The sequence below is a fragment of the Prionailurus viverrinus genome, chromosome C1, assembly GCF_022837055.1.
Source record: "Prionailurus viverrinus isolate Anna chromosome C1, UM_Priviv_1.0, whole genome shotgun sequence".
Lineage (NCBI taxonomy): Eukaryota > Metazoa > Chordata > Mammalia > Carnivora > Felidae > Prionailurus > Prionailurus viverrinus.
Genome location: NC_062568.1, coordinates 54,600,494 through 54,617,227, shown reverse-complemented (window position 1 = coordinate 54,617,227; position 16,734 = coordinate 54,600,494). Strand labels below are relative to the sequence as shown.

At 45.7% G+C, this 16,734-nt stretch overlaps 1 long non-coding RNA gene across 2 annotated transcripts in view; it reads right to left on the bottom strand.

Moving 5' to 3' along the window:
• Nucleotides 1-250: 250 nt before the first annotated feature.
• Nucleotides 251-16,734, bottom strand: part of LOC125172632 (uncharacterized) — a 36,982-nt gene continuing 20,498 nt past the window's right edge. The window contains exon 5 of one of the 2 annotated variants that reach the window (XR_007154774.1): nt 251-462. This is a non-coding gene — a long non-coding RNA (uncharacterized LOC125172632). Of the gene's footprint in view, nt 463-11,122; nt 11,429-16,734 lie in introns of those variants that run through there. The other variant, XR_007154775.1, reaches the window with a different exon arrangement.

Sequence of the window (16,734 nt, the reverse complement as noted above, 5' to 3'; positions counted from 1 at the left end):
AGAGCCTTTGAATGCACATTGTGACTCAGAAGAGATTCCCAGGAATCCGCACGTGAGGCCTGACGGATCTGTCAAGAAATGCACCGGAACACCAAGCCTGTTCTTTATTCACAGCTTCATCACAGGCCGATTGGACTAATCTCATACCCGGGATTTCTACGCTTTGGGACCTCAGGCAAATCATTGCAATTTCCCCTTCTTCATCTGTAGCCAACTGCTTGCAAAGAATTAAAACCTCATAGATTCATTAACCCAACTTTTATTGAGGGCCTGTGTGCCAGGCCTAGCACAGCACGGTCGGCACACAAGCACAGGAAGCCAGTAAAAACTTCAGCCCTTAAGGAGTTCCAATGGCAGGAGGAGACGCACACAAATAATGAAGCGACGACCGGTGTTGGCCATTCACCTTGAGCAGCTGTCGGTTGGCCTAGAGCGGAGGGATCTGGTCTCCCACGCAGATGCCTACAGGGAAGAGATGCGGAATAGAAAGGTGAGAGTCTGGGAGTGCAGAATGGGAGAAGACAGGCGTGGTCTGCAGGCAGAGCCACCGTGAAGCAGACGCTGATTGTTGACCCAGTCCTTCAAGAGAAGCCAGACATCTGAACTGTTACGTGAAATCTCCTGACTTCCGAATGTTGTCAGCTAGGTCAGGCTTCTAAAACACACTTGCAGGACCATCAAAACTCACCCCGTGGGCTGCCAGTTCGTAACTTCTAGGCTGCCATGTCACCAAAAATTATTCCCTAGTGTGGTAAGAACACAAGAAGCTTGAGAGACATTGTTTTATAACTACTATCAATAAAGGAAGTATGAGTGCCAGGTGAGTGATACTCAGTCTTCATAACATAGAAAAATATTGATAATGGGCATAATATGTGATGATCTTATTACTGTTTTGATTTTAATAACCTATGTGAATAAGTCATCAGGATCCAGTACCTTGGTTTACCCATCAAAAAAACAATAACAGAATCTTGGCTTTACCTTGGTAGCAAAACACTAAATTTTCCGAAGTAAAGCAAATAGAATAGAAATGATGAGGGGAACATGCATGTTTGCTGAATTCGAAATGTTGTTTTATAATCCCACTCCCTCTAGGTTCTCAAAATACTTGAGTTTGGGGAGGAATTCTGGTACACACATACTATATTTATTTTTTTAATGTTTTTTATTTATTCTGAGAGAGACAGAGAGAGTGGGGGAGGGGCAGAGAGGAGAGAGAGTAGGCAGTGTGCCTGTCAGCACAGAGCCCGACGTGGGGTTCCAACTCATGCACCGTCAGATCATGACCTGAGCCCAAACCAAGAGTCAGATGCTTAACCAACTAGGCCACCCAGGCACCCCTATAAACGTAATTATATTTATATAATTACCAATTGTTTCAAAACTGCTACCCAATACAGTTTGCATTTGTTTTTGCCAAACGTCTCACCCAACTGTAGTTGTTTTGTTTGCTTTTTAAGGGATGGAGTTCTGAACCAAGTTGCTGAAGGGTTACCACAGAGGGACCCAAATACTGTCCGGCTAGTTTGGCTGAGATTACCTCAAGGAGAAACAAATTAACAATTGATTACATTGGTCTCCACTAGTTTTCTTCAACGTTTATTTATTTTTGGGACAGAGAGAGACAGAGCATGAAAGGGGGAGGGGCAGAGAGAGAGGGAGACACAGAATTGGAAACAGGCTCCAGGCTCTGAGCCATCAGCCCAGAGCCCGACGCGGGGCTCGAACTCCCGGACCGCGAGATCGTGACCTGGCTGAAGTCGGACGCTCAACCGACTGCGCCACCCAGGCGCCCCTCCACTAGTTTTCTGACTGCTGTTTCTCACTCTCCTTCATGGGATCCGCTCTCTCCTTCCTTGTGTTATTAAGTTAACCTTTCCTTTCCTTCTCTTCTCCCTGAAGAGGTTATTTGTGCCCACAGCTTATATTATCATAAGGACACTGGGACTCTCAAATCTGTTGCTCAGGCCCATCCCTGTGTCCTGAACTCTAGGTCAGTGTGTCCAAAGACCAGATGTCTCCAAAAAGGATCCCACAGATGCCTCCAACTCATCATGTGATAACAGAATATGGGGCACCTGGCTGGCTCAGTCGGTAGCACATGTGACTCTTGATCTTGAGGTTGTGAGTTCGAGCCCCACGTTGGGTGCAGAGATTACTTAAAAATAAAATCTTTAGGGGCGCCTGGGTGGCGCAGTCGGTTAAGCGTCCGACTTCAGCCAGGTCACGATCTCGCGGTCCGTGAGTTCGAGCCCCGCGTCGGGCTCTGGGCTGATGGCTCAGAGCCTGGAGCCTGTTTCTGATTCTGTGTCTCCCTCTCTCTCTGCCCCTCCCCCGTTCATGCTCTGTCTCTCTCTCTCTGTCCCAAAAATAAATAAACGTTGGAAAAAAAAAAAAGAATTCCTTAAAAAAAAATAAAATCTTAAAAAAAAAAATAACAGAATACATCACCTTTACCCCAAATCCCACTCTTCCTCCTCTATTCCTGTCGTTGGCTATGATATCTGTTACCTATGCTAGATACCCAGGGGTTATCATAAGCTCCTCCTCTTCCTACAGCCCCTACATCAGGTCAGCCATCAAGTTTGAACTTAGCAGCTTGTTATCTCTTCTCCACCCTCTCACCAAACGACCTTAGTTTAGTTCATCTTTTATCTGGACTTTATTAGGATAAAGTTGGAAATACTTCACCTTGCCCACAGGGCCCTCCACAACCGACCCCTCTCTAGCCTCACTTGTCCCTGCTGTACTCCTTGCATGCTATGCTCCAGTAAAAACTGTTAGTATTGTGCTCACGTTGATGGAATCCAGATGTTTGCAACTCAGCATCTTTGTCAGCCTTAAGCCTTTACTCAGACCCATTTTCCTTGCATGGGGCAGTGACCAAAGCAGAGAGTAGTGCAGCCTGCCACATCACCAGAACAGGCTCTAGAGGACCCCTCCTGATCCAGTGAGCCCCCACCACAGTGTGCTTGAGATGGCTTTACAGGTCCCACTGCCTGCCTCTACCTTGTGGACCCACTGAACATCTTCACCGTCACTTCTCTCAGCCACCTTGTCTCTCATCCTTGGACCTCAGGAATGCTAATGTCTGTCAACAATGAACACACATGTATCCCTTAAGGTTGCTGCCAGTGTCACTGTCTTATTTTGGAGAAAATGGCCTCAACGAGGAGAGCCTGGTTTTCTCCTACAGGCCCTTGTCCATTCCGCTTCTGTTCCCAGCCAGGTCACAAGTGGGTTTTTCTTTGTAGGGAGGAGAGACCCCACCTAGCTGTTGGCTGAGGTCAGCTGACATTTCTCATCATCATCAGAGCCCACGGCCCCATGATACTGTTGGTGAGCATGAGGCTAACTTGGGCACTCATGGTTTTCAAAGAGAAGTTTATTAAAACAAACAAAAACATTGAATTCATAATAACCCATCCTGGTGTAGTTTTGGCCACACTTTGAGGCCAATAGTGAGAAAATCCTAACGTTCTTAACAAGGAAATGTATTGGGGTTTTCAGCGGGAGGGAAGGACTTTTCAAGGCACTCTATCCCGCAATTAAGATAGGGCAAGAATTGCCTTTAGATGCTTGACTCATGTGCCCAGAGGAGAAGGGAACAACTGTCACTCTGCGACAGTAAATTGTCAATTTAATTATCTATTAATGTCCTGCAAACTGAAAGTCATTTGATATTTTCTCCAAGAAAACATCTCCAAATTGTCAGCAGTCTCCCCTGCGTCCTAATTATTGTGTCACTAACTGTGTTGGTTTCATTTCTTTTTTCCACAAAATGGGTCCCTCAGCATCGGCTGATCATAGTTATCATTTTTTAATGGCCAAATTTGATGGATTTACAAAGAGTTTCCCCAAAGCCGTGGGCCATTTGGGCCTCATGCATCAGTGTGAGGCAAATGTGAATTGAGTAATTCTTTCTCAGCCATTTGTCAACACCTCAGAGGAGGAAATGTCAGCAGCACATGACGGTGATCAAACTACTTATGAATTTGAATTTGGCTGTTCTCCTTTTAAGGATGATAACCGCATGATGTTAACCATCTTTTATCTTTACATTTCATAGTTGGGTTTTTTTTTTTTAACTATATCGTTTAATTTTTACGCCATAATTCTTGGCCTACCAACCATCGGTAGGATAACACCAAAGGAACTAGACATTTAGTCTACAATAGTAATAATTAAAAAAACAGGGGGCTCCTGGGTGGCTCAGACAGTTAAGCGTCCAACTTCGGCTCAGGTCATGATCTCACAGTTTGTGGGTTTGAGCCCCACGTCAGGCTCTGTGCTGACAAGCCAGGAGCCTGGAGCCTGCTTCAGATTCTGTGTCTCCCTCTCTCTCTGCCCCTCCCCCGCTCATGCTCTGTCTCTCTCAAAAATAAATAAACATTAAAAAAATTTAAAAAAAAAAACAGCTAATAGTTAACATGGGCTTACTGGGCTCTGTTCTGAGTGTGTATTGACTTTGTGTGTTTGGACTCATGTAATCCAACAAAAGCTCTATGAGATCGCTATTGTTATTATCCCCATTTTACTGATGAGAAACTGAGGCAGAGAGTTTTATTAGAGTTACATAGCCAGGCAGTCTTCCCTTAAAACCAGTCACCTGTACCAGGAACAGCAGCATCTTCATTATCGCCAAAAAAACATTTATTGGATAGTTAGGACAGGCATGTGAACTGTCTCACGTGCATTCTCGCATTTAATGCTCTCACCCCATAAGGAAGTACAATTATTATTCCCCATTTTACAGGAGAGAATACCGAGGCTGACATAGTTATGTGCCCAAGGTCACAAAACTATTCGGTGCCAGGTCGGGAACAATGGATCTGTCAGATTCTTTCCCACTGTGACAGTTGCCTGTAAGGATAGGATTCTGAATCTGGCAGCACATCATGCCCTTAATAAAGCCATCAGCATATCAGCAAAGAAATTAAAAATGCCCTGGGAGGCCCTCTGGAGAAATGGCAGATTCTACGGCTGGGGCTGAAAACACGGGATGAGCTTGGGGCATTTTACACTGACAGAAAGTAAAGTTGTGCTCGGAACAAAGCAAATCACAAAAAGGATGAAGGCGTGTCAGGAGGACACAGGGGCAAACCGGAAGAAGTTCCCAGTGGCCAAACCCGGAACATTTTGAGCACTGAATACATACCAGTAGTATTAGATTATAAGTCAAAGAAAAAACAAACACCCATGAGTCCATACTGATAAAAAATAAATGACCGAATAAATAAATGAGTAGAAGAGAAAAACTGTCCTTAAAGAAGGATTCTAAATTGTAAATGTAGAAGGAATGAGGAAAGTACAAAATCGCCTTAGAGCCCTGTGGTAATAATGGTGGCAGGCAAGATCCTCTGAGGAATGTGAAAGTTGGCGGGTGAGGCTTTAAGGAGAAACGGGATCTTTGTATCGCCCCAGATTATCTACCCAAAAATAATAATTAATTACTGTGGTGGTTTTCACATATATCCACAAATTCGTTGATACTCCTTCCTCTAGAATAGGAGTTTCATTCCTTTTCCCCGGAGTGTGGGCTGGATTTAGTGACTTACTGTAGTCACTGTAGTGACTTTAGTAACAAAGAAAGTTAGTAACATGGAGCATCTGGTGGCTCAGTCAGTTAAGCGTCCAGCTCCAGCTCAGGGCATGATCTCACGGTTCATGGGTTCAAGTCCTGCATCGGTCTCTGTGCCATCAGTGCAGAGCCCGCTTAGGATCCTCTGTCTCCCTCTCTCTCTGCCCTTCCCCTGTGCATGCTGCATGCTCTGTCTCTCTCTTTCTCAAAAATAAACATTAAAAAAAATCTTTAAGAAAGTAGTAACCTTACTGTTGCAAAACCTGACAGGTACTACCTTAACCAAGTGGTCAAGGTTAACATCAGCTGTAGTCTTATACTCATATCATGAACCCCCTGATTCAATGTCTTGAGAAAGGCACTTCCCCTGTGTGGTCTTTCTTCTTCCCAACAATTCACACCCCAGTCCAGTCATGAGAAAACAGCAGACAAACCCAAATTGAGGCACATTTTACAAAGTACCTGACCAATGCTCTTCAAAAGTGTCAAGGTGGGGTGCCTGGGTGGCGCAGTCGGTTAAGCGTCCGACTTCAGCCAGGTCACGATCTCACGGTCCGTGGGTTCGAGCCCCGCGTCAGGCTCTGGGCTGATGGCTCAGAGCCTGGAGCCTGTTTCCGATTCTGTGTCTCCCTCTCTCTCTGCCCCTCCCCCGTTCATGCTCTGTCTCTCTCTGTCCCAAAAATAAATAAACGTTGAAAAAAAAAAAAAGTGTCAAGGTCATGAAAGACAAGGGAAGCCTGAGAAACTGTCACAGACTGGAGAACACTAAGGAGACATGACAAGTAAATACAACGTGATATTCTGGACTGAATTCCAAGAACAGAAAAAAGATATGAATGAGGAAAAAATAAAAATTAAAAAATTGCCCCACCTGTGCTTTCGAAGTAAACCGAGCACAGAGACTCACTGAAAATTAGCCAGAACTGCCCTGCTTTGGCTCCAGAGACCTTGTGAGGGTGCCCAGAGGGAAGGGATGTGACAAGTGGCAGGGAAGCAGCACAGAGACGATAGCAGGAGTCCGAGGAGGGTGACAGGAAAGAGAGGGGTGGTGGGAGAGCAAAGGAAGGGGAGTCTGCACTTCAGGCCGTTTGTTTTACTTGGCTACCCTGCCCCATCAGTTCCGGTGCCTCTTAGCTGCCTCTCTTCCTCCTGTGCCTATTGCCTTTTAATATACTGCATGATTGTGCTAATGCTGTTTGTCCAGATTCCTCTCCACTCTTTTCCACTCTGCTCTGTGCCCCAGGGGACTCCCTGCCTGCGGCTTCCCTGGGGGCCAGCCAGTGGGGGGCACAGGCAGGAGCCCTGAGAATAAAGGAGAATGGGGTCCAGTCCTGAGGCTCCCACCCCACCTGGGGTGCCTGGCCTGGCCAGGTCCCTCTAGCAGAGGCCACAGCCCCCACCCAGAGTTCTCACTGGGTTCTGGTGACTGCCCCTTCTCTTGCCCTGTTAGGCTCACGCGTGGGCACTGATTCCCCCACAGTGGGTAGTTCTCGGGTGCAATTCCGTTTTCTCTTTCTCAAAGAGAAACTCTCAAAGTCTCAAACACTGAAGTCCGCCCACATCTTGGTAAATCCTCTCATGAAACTTGTCTCGATTACTCAATTGACTAAGTCATCTGTTTCCTGCTGGGATCACAACTGATGGAAAAAGTTACTATATTTATTGTCCATTGTTTATCTTCCCCTTTAGAACATAAACTCTATGAGGGCAGAAATGTTAAGTACTCCCTTCGCTGCCATGACGCTCTGTAAATAAATATCTGTTGGATAAATGAGTGGATGTTCATTTTACCCGTACTGTCTCACACGGTAATCGCTCATCGCATGTGGCTATTGAGCACTCGAAATGTGGCTGGTAGGACTGAGAAACCATTTTAAATCGTATTTAATTTTAATTTCCATAGCCACAGTCCTAGTCTATGGAAATTTCCCGAGCATAAGGCAATTCTGGAGCTACTGATGTCTGCACTGCCCCAGGAGGAGTCTGGAGGGTGGCTCGGTGGTCTCAAATGTTTGCTTCGCCCTGGCGAACTGCGGTGCTGGCCTTCTTGTAGGCAGCCCGACTCAGGAATGTGTGCCTTGTTTTTATACATTTACATTTTCATTTCCCTGCAAACTGTCCATTTCTTGGATAATAGAGTTACAGTGTGCTCACCAGGCCCTTACAAACTTGCAGCTTACAAAAGAGCTCTGGCCCCTAGCCAAGGGAGTCTCCAGCTGCTGACTGACCCTGCCTGGAAAGTCAACTTGGAAGAGACGCAAATGTCCTAATCCTCTTCCAAACCACTCTAAGTAGGTTTTATCCAGTGACCTGTAAAACCAAATTAGTAAAGGGACACTTTAATTCCAGCTCATTAGAGAGCTTCTAAAATCTTTGAGAAAGCCAACACAGCAAATTTCTGTGCTGGGGGGCTGAGAAACGCATCCCATTTCCAAAAGCAAAATGTCCTTGCTTTCTTCTGGTTCTCGCACATCACTCGACATGCAGAAGATGTTTTCTGAGGCTTTCACAGGGATCTCCAGTGAGGTGGGGAGCGGTTCCTGCAAGGGAGAAAAATATGGTGGCCTAGGGAGGTCGAGTGATTTTCCCCACGTTCTGCCAAGTCCAGTCCCAGCTCTGGTCTCCTGACTCTGGTGCAGGGAACATTTGCACTGTTCTTATTATTACCCCAGGAGCTGGCTTATTGCACAATATCAGGAAATAGTCCATATGAAATCCTGGCCCACAAAGCATACATGTTCTGCTTTTTATTCTGCAGCTTTTTTATAAAGTGTGTTTTCCTTTCCCATAATGTCATCTGGAAGCAATTCCTCCCAACAGCTGGATTTGCTTTCACAATTGGTAAACACGTAAAATGGAAGGCAGGGGAAGATGCGGAGTGTCACCAGAGGAGCCTTTCCCCCACCCGCTTGGCTCGTGTTCTGAGGCTTATCTTGGGTCTCTGCACAAGCCTCATCAAAACTGAGAACGTCTTCAAACAAGCGACCCACACTGCATTCCCTCCTTCAGGGGGTCAGCATGTTCTTTGGGGGAGAAATTTTCTGAATACTTTGCAGATAAAATCGATCAGATGCAGACCAGATTGCCAGCCGCCAAGATCTCGGAGCTACACGTGAAAGCCAGCAAAGCAGCACCTTCTCCAAGACCTCACCATCCTGGTACAGTCAGGACCTCTGGGGTCCTGCAGGAAGCCTCCCGCAGGGCACAGCCTTCCCAGAGCCACTGCCACCAAAGCCAATACAGGACGAGAGCCCAAAGAGCACCTACTAGGTCATCAAAGAAAGTGAATGTCCCCCCCACCCCCCATGTGCTCCCGAGGAACAAGTTTTCACGCAGGCACAAACAGAAGGCAGCCAGTACTCCGGAAGGCCAAGAGCACAGCTGTCATCTGGGTGTTGGCTCACACCCTCTCCACTCTGTCTCCAGGGTCTCGGGGGCCGCTTCTCTAGGGGTTCACCAACATGGTTAGTTCTGGTCCAGGAGGTTCAGGGCACAGTTTAAGCTGGAATACAGTGCCGGGGGGCAAAGCTGAGGCTTCAGGCACTCTCCTCCCACATAAGAATGCTATTCTTTGATCAAAGTTTCAAATTTGGAAGAAATCAACCTAGCATATGGCTCAACTCTCAGAGGGAGCACGAGAGTATGCCGTTGACCAGGCAGCCCTACAGAGATGCGGAAGAGGGTATGTGTCACCCGGCCCAGCAGTGGGGATGACCTCAACACGGTGCCGGCCAGATGGGGAGAGAGTGGGGGGTAGGAGGGGCTTCCTTCCAAGCACCACCAACCCTCTGGGTAGCCAGGGCCCCACTTCCTGTGAGGGAGCTTCCCTGTGCTGTGGACCCTTGGCTGCAAAGTCCTCCTGGAAGAGATGAGCACCCCGCCCACTGAACCAACAAAAGGAGCCGATCAGGAGCAGGGCTCACCAGAGGACCCTGAGGAGGCTGACCGCCCAGCTCCTCAGCACAAGCTGCAAACGGAGCCCCTTTGCCTAGGCCCATGGTGGGTGGAGTGCACTCTTTCTTGGGTCTGCTTCTTTCCTGGGGTCCATCTTCTCTCTCTGTCCTTCAGGAAGAGGCTGTATCTTGTCTGGAGTCAAGGAACAGAAACTTCATTGTACAGTTTTCCAAATCTCACGCCTCATATCTGAAATGTCGAAACTCCGTGTTTCTAGTTGCAGGCCAAGGCTGCTTCCTCCAGACCCTGGTCACTCTGGTCTGATCGCCTGCACTGCTGGGAGGGCCCTCGGAGTCCACTCGGTGAGATTCACTGAAGCCCAGGGGGGTGGGTGGGTGAGAGCAACCCCCTGGTTAATACTTCAAAGTGATCCCTAGGTTAAAGCAACTAGAGCTCTAACAACCATATGCAATGTGTGCACCTTGTTTGGATCCTGATTCAAATGTACCAACCGTAAGGAGACATCTTGGGCTATTTCAAGAAAATTTGAATTTGGACTGGGTATCAGAAAACATTCAAGAACTTATTGTTAATTTTGATAAGTGTGGAAAAAAACATAAAAAATAAATATGTAAACAAATTTTTATATGTGTGATAATGGTGTTGTGGTTATATAAGACAATGCCCTCATCTTTTAAAAAGTATACCCCTGTGGCGCCTGGGTGGCGCAGTCGGTTAAGCGTCCGACTTCAACCAGGTCACGATCTCGCGGTCCGGGAGTTCGAGCCCCGCGTCGGGCTCTGGGCTGATAGATCAGAGCCTGGAGCCTGTTTCCGATTCTGTGTCTCCCTCTCTCTCTGCCCCTACCCCGTTCATGCTCTGTCTCTCTCTGTCCCAAAAATAAATAAACGTTGAAAAAAAAATAAAAAAAAAAAGTATACCCCTAAGTATTTGGAAGTGAAATATGACATCTGGGATTTTTTAAAATACTTAAGAAAAAAACATCATGATGGGTACAGCTAGGTGCCTCAGTTGGTTGAGTGTCTGACTCTTGATCTCAGGTCTTGAGCTCAGGTTCGTGATTTCAAGCCCCAGGTTGGGCATGGAGCCTACTGAACAGAAAAACACATGATGAAACAAAGATGGCGTCTTAGTCCATTTGGGCTCCCATAACAGAATTCTATGAACTGGGTATAAACAACAAAAATTATTTTTCACAGTTCTGGAGGCTGGAAATCCAAGATGGAGGTGCCAGCAAATTCTGTCTAATGAGAGCCCACGTCCTGGTTCATAGATGGTGCCTTCTCATTGTAACCTAACGTGGCGGAAGGGGTGAGTGAGCTCCCTAGGGTCTCTTTCATAAGGGCACTAATTCATTTATGAGGGCCCCACCCTCGCGGTTTAATCACCTCCCAAAGGCCCCACCTCCCAATATCACATTCAGGGTTAGGTTTCAACATACAAATTTTCATGGGGACATTAACAGTCAGCCTATAGGATATGGTAAGATGTTAATGGTTAGATCTAGATGATGGGTGTATGGGATTCTATATACTACCCTCTCTACTTCTATATATGTTGAAAAACAATTATAATAAAAATTTTTAAGTATAGACTATTTTATCACAAAAGCTCACAGAGGACAACAAACACACATGTTTACCCACTCAGTGGTGACTGAATCCTGTAATGAGGTTCTTCATCCTCCTCGTGGTCAGGAGGGGTTAGCTCTTGCATACAATAGGGAAGTGACAGGGCCCAGTCCAAGATGACCCATACGAGCTTTGACTGGGGGTGCAGCAACACCCTCAGCCCCTCCGCCTGGCAAGAAGCGGGAAGGAGCTCCTCTCCCAGAGCAAATGCAGCCTTCTTTGCTCCTGCTGCCGCTGGCTTTGGGGGCTGTGGTTTCCTCCTGTGTGTGCTGCATTGCTTCATGAGCAGTTCAGGGGCCTGTGTGTGGGTGGTGGAGTAGGACACAGGCCACTAAGTACTAGGTAAAGTTCTTGCTCTTACAGCTCGAGATCATTCCTGCTGCCTTCACCCCCATTACCCCCCGCATTCTACACTGTCCCATCCTGCACTGACTCATTCACAGACACGCGTCAGGGTAATCCTATGCCAGTCCCCTTGCGGGGCATGGGCGGGATAATGACGGTCTTTGAAGGGCAATGGAAAAGGCCTCCAGTTAGAAAAGTCAATGCAGGCCTGACACTTACTCTTTCCCTGCTCTGGCCCTAGGCATCAACTTCTGTGTTCTCATTCTAGGTTAGTCCATACTCTTTAGCCTTAACCTGGTCTTGGGAAGGAGAAGATTCTTTGCCATATTACTTATCTCCTCTTTCTGGAAAAACAAGAAAACCAATTTTCCCCCTTCTGCTTTGAAATATGCTGGGCGTTCTGTTTTTCCTTATGTCCTTGAGTAAAAAGTAAGTTCCCTTTACTGGTGCTGGGCCATGCCTGTTCTTTCATTCCTTTTTTTTCTTTTCTTTTCTTTTCATTTTTATTCCAGCATAGTTCATATACAGTGTTTATTTGTTTCAGGAGTACAATAGAGTGATTCAGTGATTCCCTATATTAGTGCTCAATAAGTGTGCTCTTAATCCCCATCACCTATTTCATTCTGGTAACCATCAATTTGTTCTCCGGAGTTGACAGTCTGTTTTTTGGTTTGTCTCTTTTTTCCCCCCCTTTGTTAATTTGTTCATGCATTTTCTTTCTTTAATTCCACATATGCGTAAAATCATCTGGTATTTGTCTTTCTCTAACTAGCTTAATTTGGTCTCTAGATCCATCCATGTTATTGCAAATGGCAAGATTTCATTTTTTTGTGGCTGAATAACGTTCCAATGTATATATATACTGCATCTTTTTTATCCATTTATCTGTCGATGGACACTTGGGATGCTTCCATAATTTGGCTATTGCAAATAATGATGCAATAAACATCAGTTGCATGTATCCCTTCAAATTAGTGTTTTTATATTGGGGGGGTAAATACAGTAGTTTGGTTACTGGATCACATGGTAATTCTATTTTTAATTTGTTGAGGAACCTCCATACTGTCTTCCAGAATGGCTGCACCAGTTTGCATTCTCAACAGTGCACAAAGGTTCCTTTTACTCCGTACCCTCACCAACACCTGTTGTTCCTTGTGGTGTTGATTTTAGCCATCCTGACAGGTGTGAAGTGATATCTCATTGTGGTTTTGATTTGCATTTCCCTGACGATGGGTGATGTTGAGCATCTTTTCATGTGTCTGTTGGCCATCTGTATGTCTTTGGGGAAATGTCTGTTCACGCCCTCTGCCCATTTTTAACTGGGTTATTTGGTTTCTTTGGGGCGTTGAGTTGTGTAAACTCTTTATATATTTTGGATGCTAACCTTTTATCGGATATGTCATTTGCAAATATCTTCCCCCATTCAGGAGGTTGTCTTTTAGTTTTTGTTGGTGGTCATACCTGTCCTTTCTTAGTACTGACCAGAGCACCCAGTCCTTTGGAGTGGAAAGAAAGGCCTCACATATAGGGCAAGTGCTCTTGCTAAAGACCTGCCCAAGTTATTGCCAACATATTTCATAAGTAAGACTGCTCTCACAGAAACAAAAAATAAATTTTAAAAATCCTATTTATACTTTGTTAGACTCAATATTTGATATTTCTACATTTTAAATAGGTTCTCTAATTTTGCTTTTTTCCTTCCTAATGGTTTCCATCTTTGTCTCAATCATAAGTTAATGAGAATTACAAGTCTTACGAATAACATACACTTTCATTTTTTAAATGTCTCTTCATTTTTAGTGACTAATAAGGGCACTGACAGTGCACAGACTGAACTGAGAGCCCCAATGGTTGTGACGTCAAGTGGTAGCTCTGACATTTCACTCGTCAGCGGGTCCGCGGAAGTCCAAACTCAGTCTGCAAAGGGCGAATGGAGAAGGTCAGTGTATACAGTTCGAAAGTGTGGGTGGTTCAAAAGCCGAATGTACAAAAGTTGAAAATGTTGCCCAGCTCCAACTAGAACGTAAGTGTCTTGCAGACAGGAATGTTGTCCATTTTGTACACAGCGGTATCCCAGTGCCTAGAACAGGGTCCTGCACATGGTAGATGCTTCATGCTTTCTGGATTCATGAACTGCCCATGCTTTGGAATTCTTGCAGCCACTTGTCACATTGTACTGTATATACCGGTATCACATTTAACTTCAAGATTGACAGTATCTTGGAAGCAGAAGGAAGCCTTTTTTCTCTTGCGACATCTACATCGTCCATAACTGAGATTCAATAAATGCACATTGACCAGGTAGAAGTACCTTTGTATTGTTGGGAGCTAGCTAGTGATTAAACAGTTTAAAAACAAAATCCCTCACTGGTCATGAGAAAAACCATAGCTCATGCTACAGAAATGGACAATTGCTGAAGCCCCCAGAAGTTTCTCAAGTACTGTGTGGAAGGAAGTAGATTTCCTGCCCCAGAAATCTGGCAAAAGAATTCACTTGAGGATTTAAGTCTGAGAAAAAAAAGACCCAAGAAAGGAGGCAGAGAAGGGGAGGTCTTTTCCAGGGCCTAGAGATTAAGGCTATTTAGATACCACTTAAGAAAGGAACCAGATGCCAGCCAGGTTTGTGCTTCGGTTTAACCGTGTTCTCTGCAAAACTTGCTTATGGGAAGATCAGAAGCTCTGACGATCATTACTGAAGAGGATTCAGAGAAATTATCGTCTACTCCCGGTTGAAGAGAGAACAAGTCCTGATCTTTTTTTTGGTGTCAACCTCTACTGAAATGTGCTGTTGTCAAATCAAAAAGGGGATAGATTCGAATTTTACAACTCTGATGAAAGTGAAATAAAAGGAAATCTGTATCATCTTAATCAAAGCATGTGCCACCTGAGTCGGCTCCCTGTCTCGTCCCTTGGCCTTGGTGACTCTCATGTGCTGGAGGTTAAGGGTTTGTTAAAGAAGATGGGTTTTGATTAAGTGTCACATTTAGTGTGATGTGACATGCTCTTTATCATTGCAAGGGAAGATTGGGGGACCAGGGGGAGCTTTATAGCTAGTTCCCAATATAAATTAGGAGTCTTGGGGAATGGGTACTTTGCAGTTGGCCTTGATCTTTCCAGGGCCCAATGAATGTGTGTATGTGAGAGTGTGCACACATGTATGTGTGTGTGTGTGTGTGTGTGCGCGTGTGTGTGCGTAGGGAGGGCAGAAAAGTCAGTTTTCACGTGCCTGCGCTAATGGGCTGGTTACCCCACTTGGAGTTTGACTTGCAATTGTAACATAAGCCTCCAGCTCTAAATTTGTCCATGTTCTTGATATGGGGCAAAGTTCTCCCTGCCTTTTACTTCTTTGGAATTTCACTGTTGCTTAGGGAAATCTCAAGCATTCATTCATCCCTTTGGGGGACAGTGACACAAATTTGAGGAGGGAGAAGCGGGAGGAAGCATTCCAAGTGCCACATGCCATTTCTAGCCAGAGGCCATGGCCATTGCCTCCCCTGACTTCACCTAGAGAAAAGAGAGCAGTCAGAGCCAAATCCTCCTCCCTTCAAATCGAAGATGTGCTCCACACCTTAAGACTCAGATTTTGGCTTAAACTGGAGTAGTGAGAGCACAGTGAAAACGGGGGTACAGTAAATCCCCAGAGTGCTCATGAAGGCAGGGGGTGGGGATTGAGGGAGACATCCCAGAAGGAACCATTCCCATCCAAAAGGCACCCCACCCCGCCTCCAGATCAATTTTTCTAAAATATCACTTGTGGAGCTCCTGGCTGGCTCAGGGGAGCATGCAACTCTCGATCTTGCAGCTGTGAGTTCGAGCCACACATTGGGTATAAATACTATTTAAACAAATAAACTTAGAAAAAAAAAAAGACTCTCGTCAAGTCATAACCCTTCCATAAATACCCTTTCCTTCCCTCCCATTGCCTTTATGCCACAAGAATAAAGGAAATCCATACCCTTTGTTCCAGCATTCAATGCCATACATCCTGGCACTGCCAAATTGGCCCTACTTACTGCCTCTCAAATGACTTAGCTTTTATCTTGCAGCATTTGCTTGTCACTCCCCTGTGTGGAATGCCTTTTCTGTTTCTCTCCCCTATGGCAAGATGGCGCCCATCTTCCAAACATTGGCTACGGCCCTTTCCTTTTTATGAGGGAGTCACGGCCCACTTGAGACAATGCTTCTTTTTATCCCAAAAATCTGAATGGAGCTTCTACTAAGTGCCCAGAACTGCTCTAGACACCTGGATTAGGTCACAGAACAAGACAAAGACACCTGCCTTCAAGGAGCATGCGCCGTAGTCATCAGGAGGATTGTGTGGTAAACTTAAAAGACAACTCAAAAATATTTACTATATGATAACAGTTACTATGGAGAGAAGAAGAAGAAGAAGAAGAAGAAGAAGAAGAAAACAGAGCAGGGTAAAGGAGATCAGGAGCTCCCACTGTTTGAGGCCAGGGGCTGGCTACAGTATTACAGGATGACCAGGGTAGGTCTCATAGAGGGATGTGTGGACCAAGAAACTAGAAGAAAATCCATAATGTCGAATAACAAACGGAAAGGCCTCCAGGGGCACCTGGGTGGCTCAGCTGGTTGAGTGACTGACTTCGGCTCAGGTCATGATCTCCTGTGAGTTCAAGCCCTGCATGGGGCTCTCTGCTGTCAGCACAGAGCCTGCATTGGATCCTCTGTCCCCCCTCTCTCTCTACCCCTCCCCCGCTTGTGCCCCTGAGCTCGTGCTCTCTCTCTCAAAGATAAACATTTTTTAAAAAAGAAAGAAAGGCCTCCAATGTTTGGTACAACCAGTTCAGGTGACATTAAGGAAGAAGTTAGGCAAGGAATGGAGAAATGCTTAGGTTTTTATTGCTATGTTCAAAAGTAATTTTTTTTTTCAACGTTTATTTATTTTGGGACAGAGAGAGACAGAGCATGAACAGGCGAGGGGCAGAGAGAGAGAGGGAGACACAGAATCGGAAACAGGCTCCAGGCTCTGAGCCATCAGCCCAGAGCCCGACGCGGGGCTCGAACTCACGGGCCGCGAGATCGTGACCTGGCTGAAGTCGGACGCTTAACCGACTGTGCCACCCAGGCGCCCCTAAAAGTAATTTTTTTTAATTAGAAAAATTATTTACTTTTACTCCTTCCCTACATCTTACTGTTCAGGAAACCATCTTACAGACGTATCTGCAATAATGTACTGTTCCCAATCTGTTTAAAGGCAAAGCAGCATAGGGAAACACCATCAGCGGTCCAGACTTC